The following is a 6,402-nucleotide window of genomic DNA, read 5'->3' on the forward strand; positions in this document are numbered from 1 at the left end:
CGAGTGTAGAGAGTATAGGGATATTGTTATCCTCGTCAGCACCAATTATGTTTTGATGAAATAGTCAGAGATCACCAAGCGCAACATAGCTTCAGTGTGTAAATCAGCTAGAAAGATGTGTCGGCATCGAGTAATTGTCTCTGGCCCCCTCCCACTTAGGTGGAGTGATGAGCTCTACAGCAGACTTTCTGCCCCTCCCAAAAGATAGAATTTGAAGATAATTGGCCATCTTTCTGGGACTCACCCACGAACAGGACCAAGCCTGGCCTGCTGCGGAGTGACAGACTCCATCCTAGCTGAAGGGGTGCTCTCATCTTATCCATGAACATAGACAAGCATGTGTATGTGACCAATAACATTTGATTTGATTTGAGACCGGGCTCTAACTCTTCTAGCTCCACAATGAGATAGGGTGCAGGCCTGCCTGCCAGCTTAGTGGAGTCTGCCACTAGCACAGTCACTGTAGTCAGCTCAGCTATCCCCATTGAGACCGTGGCTGTGCCCTGATCTAGGTTGAGCAAAACAAAACATGGCAGTGTTCGCCTTAGCAATCTCAATGGAATAAAGACCTCCTCTATCCCTGTCAGTATTTAAAGTGATTGTGATAACTCACATCTCAAAACAGGGTTACTTAATGTTACATCCCTCCCCTCACCCAAGCCAGTCATAGTCAACGAACTAAACACTGATCATAATCTTGATGTGATTGGCCTGACTGAAACATGACTCAAGCCTGATTAATTTACTGTGATAAATGAGGCCTCTCCTCCTGGTTACACTAGTGACCATATCCCCCGCGCATCCCGCAAAGGCAGAGGAGTTGCTAACATTTATGACCTCACATTTTAATGTAAAAAAAAAAGACTGCGTCTTTTGAGCTTCTAGTCATGAAATCTATGCAGCCTATTCAATCACTTTTTATAGCAACTGTTTACAGGCTTCCTGGGCCGTATACAGCGTTCCTCACTGAGTTCCCTGAATTGCTATCGGACCTTGTAGTCATGGCATATAATATTCACATTTTTGGTGACATGGAAAAGTCCACAGACCCACTCCAGACCTACTCATTGCCACAGTCATACCCTGGATCTAGTTTTGTCCCATGGAATAAATATTGTGGATCTAAATGTTTATCCTCATAATCCTGGACTATCAGAACACAATCGTATTACGTTTGCAAGCGAAACAAACAATCTGCTCAGACCCAAACCAAGGATCATCAAAAGTTGTGATAGAAATTCTTGGACAACCCAAAGATTCCTAAATGCCCTTCCAGACTCCCTCCACCTACCCAGGGATGTCCGGAGTACAAAAATCAGTTAACCATCTAACTGAGGATCTAAATTTAACCTTGCCAAATACCCTAGATGCAGTCGCACCCCTAAAAACAAAATACATTTGTCACAAGAAATTTGCTCCATAAAATTGGAATGGAAATGGCGCGCCACCAAACTGGAAGTCTTCCGACTAGCTTGGAAAGACAATACCGTACAATATCAAAGAGGCCTCAGTGCTGCTCGATCAGCCAATTACAGACTCCTCTTTGAATCTGCGTATTTCTCCAAAGCTCAGTTGTCCTGAGTCTGCACAGGACTGCCAGAACCTAGGATCAATGGAGACACCCACGTCATTTAATTCTGTATCTCTTGACACATTCCTGAATATAGTCATGGCCTCCAAACCCGCAAGCTGCATACTGGATCATATTCCAAATAAACTACTGAAAGAGCGAATTCCTGTGCTTTGCCCTCCTATGTTGAACATAATAAATGGCTCCCTATCCACCAGATGTGTACCAAACTCACTAAAAGTTGCAGTAAAAAAGCCTCTCTTGAAATAGCCAAAACTATTGGCCTAAATCGAATCTCCCATTCCTCTCAAAACTTGTAGAAAAAGCTGTTGCACAGCAACTCACTGCTTTTGTCTACAATAATGTATACAAAACGCTTCCGTCTGGTTGTTGACCCCATCATACCACCGAAATTACACTTGTGAAGGTGGTAAATTACCTTTTAATGGTGTCATACCAAGGCTCTGCATCTGTCCTCATGCTCCTAGACCTTAGTGCTGCTTTTGACATCATCGATCACCACATTATTGTGGCGAGATTAGAAACGCTAATTGGTCTACACGGACAAGGTCTTGCCTGATTTAGATCTTATCTGTCGGAAAGATTGCAGCTCGTCTCTGTGGATGGTTTTTTCCTCTGACAAATCAATTGTAAGTTTCGGCGTTCCTCAAGGTTCCGTTTTAGGATGATATCGTCCTAATGGCCTGGTACTCCGGATGATATCAAAAGCAGCACTAAGGTCTAGGAGCACGAGGACAGATGCAAAGCCTCGGGTCTAATGCCATTAAAAGGTAATATTGCATATTGGCTTTGCTTTGTTGGCATGCATCTAAAAAACATTTTGAGGGAGTTTGTCCCACCAAGATTTACATGCTAAAATCGCCACTGCGTATGATAAGGACAGATATATGATCTGATGGAAACTAATGTTCTCTCCGGTTTAAGTCATAACTCCCAATGCCTACCAATGCAAAAGCTGCCATCACCTTGTCAATGATGGCCTGGGGTTGCGTTCAGTGCCAGTATCCTCTCTAGCGGCGGACTAAAATAATAAAACCCAACTAGAGAACTGCAACGACCAGCCATCTGTCTAACAGGAAAATAGGGTTTTTCTGGTCTATGGTGTTGGCAGGGAGGTCATTCCACATGGAGAGAGGGAGGGAGGCATGAAGAAAGGAAGAAAGAGAGAGAGAGAGAGAGAGAGAAGAGTTCCTAAGCAGCATTAGACTTAAGAGAGACAGGGATTACCAGAGGGACGAGAAGACGAGAGCTCTCTGTTTTATCAGAATTATCACTAATCCAATCCTATTCATGCTACAGCATCACTCCCACACAAATACACACACACACACACACAAACACATCTAACGATTGCTGGGAGCTAAAGTGCTTTTCAGAGAGAGAAAGAGAGAGAGAGAATTACATAATCTGCACAGGTTCTATCAGACCTGGACCCTGATAGTTAACCTAAACATTAGATCTAGATTTCAGGATCACAAAAACTATACTACTTGGACACAGCTCTATTAGAACACACACAAAACTATACGTATCTATGACTAAATATCAGCACCGCAGGTAGCTGTCACATGGCTATGAACGAGCTGAGAGATAAAGCAAGAAGAGCATTCTATGCCATTAAAATAAACATTAAAATCGAAGTTCCAATTAGGATCTGGCTCAAAAAGTTACAATCAGTTATAGAACCAATTGCTCTATATGGCAGCGAAGTATGGGACCCGATCTCCGATAATGAATTTACCAAATGGAACAAACATCCAATCGAAATACTGCACGCTGAGTTTTGCAAGAGTGTATTGACATAAGCTTGTAGAGGAGAAGTGGGCAAATAGCCCCTCCTTATTTGAATTGAGAAAAAAAGCCATATGATTTTACAACCATCTAAAAACAAGCGATCTCAAAATATTGAATCACTAAGCCCTACAATGTCAAGGGATGAAACAAGAAAAGAGTCCCCTCAGTCAGCTGGTTCTGAGGCTCACCTCACCTCACTAATGCAAACCAACCCCATAGAGGATCAGGACAGCACACAGAAAATGCATCCAAATTATCACAGAGCAAAAATGCATATATTTATGTCACCTATTGGAAAGACACCACAAAAAATCCAAACTTCAATGCTATTTAGCTCCAAACAGACAGTACACGGTGGCAGACTACAGATGTAGGATCTGAATTTGAGCTCATTTGTGACAGCAGGAAAATATTCCTGCAGGAACAATGAATGTGGATGATACATTTTTATTTAATTTTTTAGGGGTTGTCTACCTTTTTGTTAGGGAAAATCAAGTCTGACATTTCAAAGTGGAAATTACAAACTTCAGAAGCCTTTTTAAACCTCAAATACACTAAGAGTTTAAAATGTCCTGCATTGCAGGAAAGTTCTCCTGCAACAGTGTGATCAAATTTAGATTCTACGTCTGTATTTGACCACTGTGACTGATGGAAAACACTGATTATGTCCAGACTCAGTGAGCACAGCATGGCCATAGAGATGTGCTCACTCTGCTCCCAGAGAGAGGTAGAGTTGCGTTTCCTATTAAACTGTGTCAAATACACAATTATGGTTAAGTGCATTGCTCAGCTCGGTTACCGACCCCATACTCTTAACCACTAGGCTATCTGCCGCCCAGACCTAAGAATATCTTTCTTTCCCAAAATTCAAATTCATTTCAAAGAATTTGAAACAAAAAAAATAGGACGCAAAAATATATTTATTGGGTGAAAAATGTGGCTTCCTAGTGTCGCAAAGGGAGGGAATATTACTGGTAACTTTCTAAGTTTAACAGAAATACAATGACGAAATACAATGACGAAGCTGTAAAACATTATCCTAAACATAAATCGTCAACTTAGTGAATCAATTGGTGTTTAATATGAAGATTTCAGCATGAAATGTCCTTCATATTTTTTACACACTTTTATTTATTTTACTATGTCAATATATATTTGTTGTCAATGTTTTGACTCCAAACTGGTTGCAGTTGTAGAAAATAGTAAAAAAGTAAATAATTGAAAATGTCAGTGCTGATTAGATGCTTTTTTCATTAACTAGGCTATTTTCTCTTGAACTATATGGCCTGTCTACTAACACAGATATTTAAAAAATATATATTACTATATAGGATTTATATACAGTGCCTTGCGAAAGTATTCGGCCCCCTTGAACTTTGCGACCTTTTGCCATATTTCAGCCTTCAAACATAAAGATATAAAACTGTATTTTTTTGTGAAGAATCAACAACAAGTGGGACACAATCATGAAGTGGAACGACATTTATTGGATATTTCAAACTTTTTTAACAAATCAAAAACTGAAAAATTGGGCGTGCAAAATTATTCAGCCCCCTTAAGTTAATACTTTGTAGCGCCACCTTTTGCTGCGATTACAGCTGTAAGTCGCTTGGGGTATGTCTCTATCAGTTTTGCACATCGAGAGACCGACACAGCTCGAGCTCAGTGAGGTTGGATGGAGAGCATTTGTGAACAGCAGTTTTCAGTTCTTTCCACAGATTCTCGATTGGATTCAGGTCTGGACTTTGACTTGGCCATGCTAACACCTGGATATGTTTATTTTTGAACCATTCCATTGTAGATTTTGCTTTATGTTTTGGATCATTGTCTTGTTGGAAGACAAATCTCTGTCCCAGTCTCAGGTCTTTTGCAGACTCCATCAGGTTTTCTTCCAGAATGGTCCTGTATTTGGCTCCATCCATCTTCCCATCAATTTGAACCATCTTCCCTGTCCCTGCTGAAGAAAAGCAGGCCCAAACCATGATGCTGCCACCACCATGTTTGACAGTGGGGATGCTGTGTTCAGGGTGATGAGCTGTGTTGCTTTTACGCCAAACATAACGTTTTGCATTGTTGCCAAAAAGTTCAATTTTGGTTTCATCTGACCAGAGCACCTTCTTCCACATGTTTGGTGTGTCTCCCAGGTGGCTTGTGGCAAACTTTAAACGACACTTTTTATGGATATCTTTAAGAAATGGCTTTCTTCTTGCCACTCTTCCATAAAGGCCAGATTTGTGCAATATACGCCCCACATACAGTGCCTTGCGAAAGTATTCGGCCCCCTTGAACTTTGCGACCTTTTGCCACATTTCATGCTTCAAACATAAAGATATAAAACTGTATTTTTTTTAAAGAATTAACAACAAGTGGGACACAATCATGAAGTGGAACAACATTTATTGGATGTTTCAAACTTTTGTAACAAATCAAAAAATGAAAAATTGAGCGTGCAAAATTATTCAGCCCCTTTACTTTCAGTGCAGCAAACTATCTCCAGAAGTTCAGTGAGGATCTCTGAATGATCCAATGTTGACCTAAATGACTAATGATGATAAATACAATCCACCTGTGTGTAATCAAGTCTCCGTATAAATGCACCTGCACTGTGATAGTCTCAGAGGTCCGTCAAAAGCGCAGAGAGCATCATGAAGAACAAGGAACACACCAGGCAGGTCCGAGATACTGTTGTGAAGAAGTTTAAAGCCGGATTCGGATACAAAAAGATTTCCCAAGCTTTAAAGATCCCAAGGAGCACTGTGCAAGTGATAATATTGAAATGGACGGAGTATCAGACCACTGCAAATCTACCAAGACCTGGCCGTCCCTCTAAACTTTCAGCTCATACAAGGAGAAGACTGATCAGAGATGCAGCCAAGAGGCCCATGATCACTCTGGATGAACTGCAGAGATCTACAGCTGAGGTGGGAGACTCTGTCCATAGGACAACAATCAGTCGTATATTGCACAAATCTGGCCTTTATGGAAGAGTGGCAAGAAGAAAGCCATTTCTTAAAGAT

The sequence above is a fragment of the Oncorhynchus mykiss genome, chromosome 16 (genome assembly GCF_013265735.2).
Source record: "Oncorhynchus mykiss isolate Arlee chromosome 16, USDA_OmykA_1.1, whole genome shotgun sequence".
Lineage (NCBI taxonomy): Eukaryota > Metazoa > Chordata > Actinopteri > Salmoniformes > Salmonidae > Oncorhynchus > Oncorhynchus mykiss.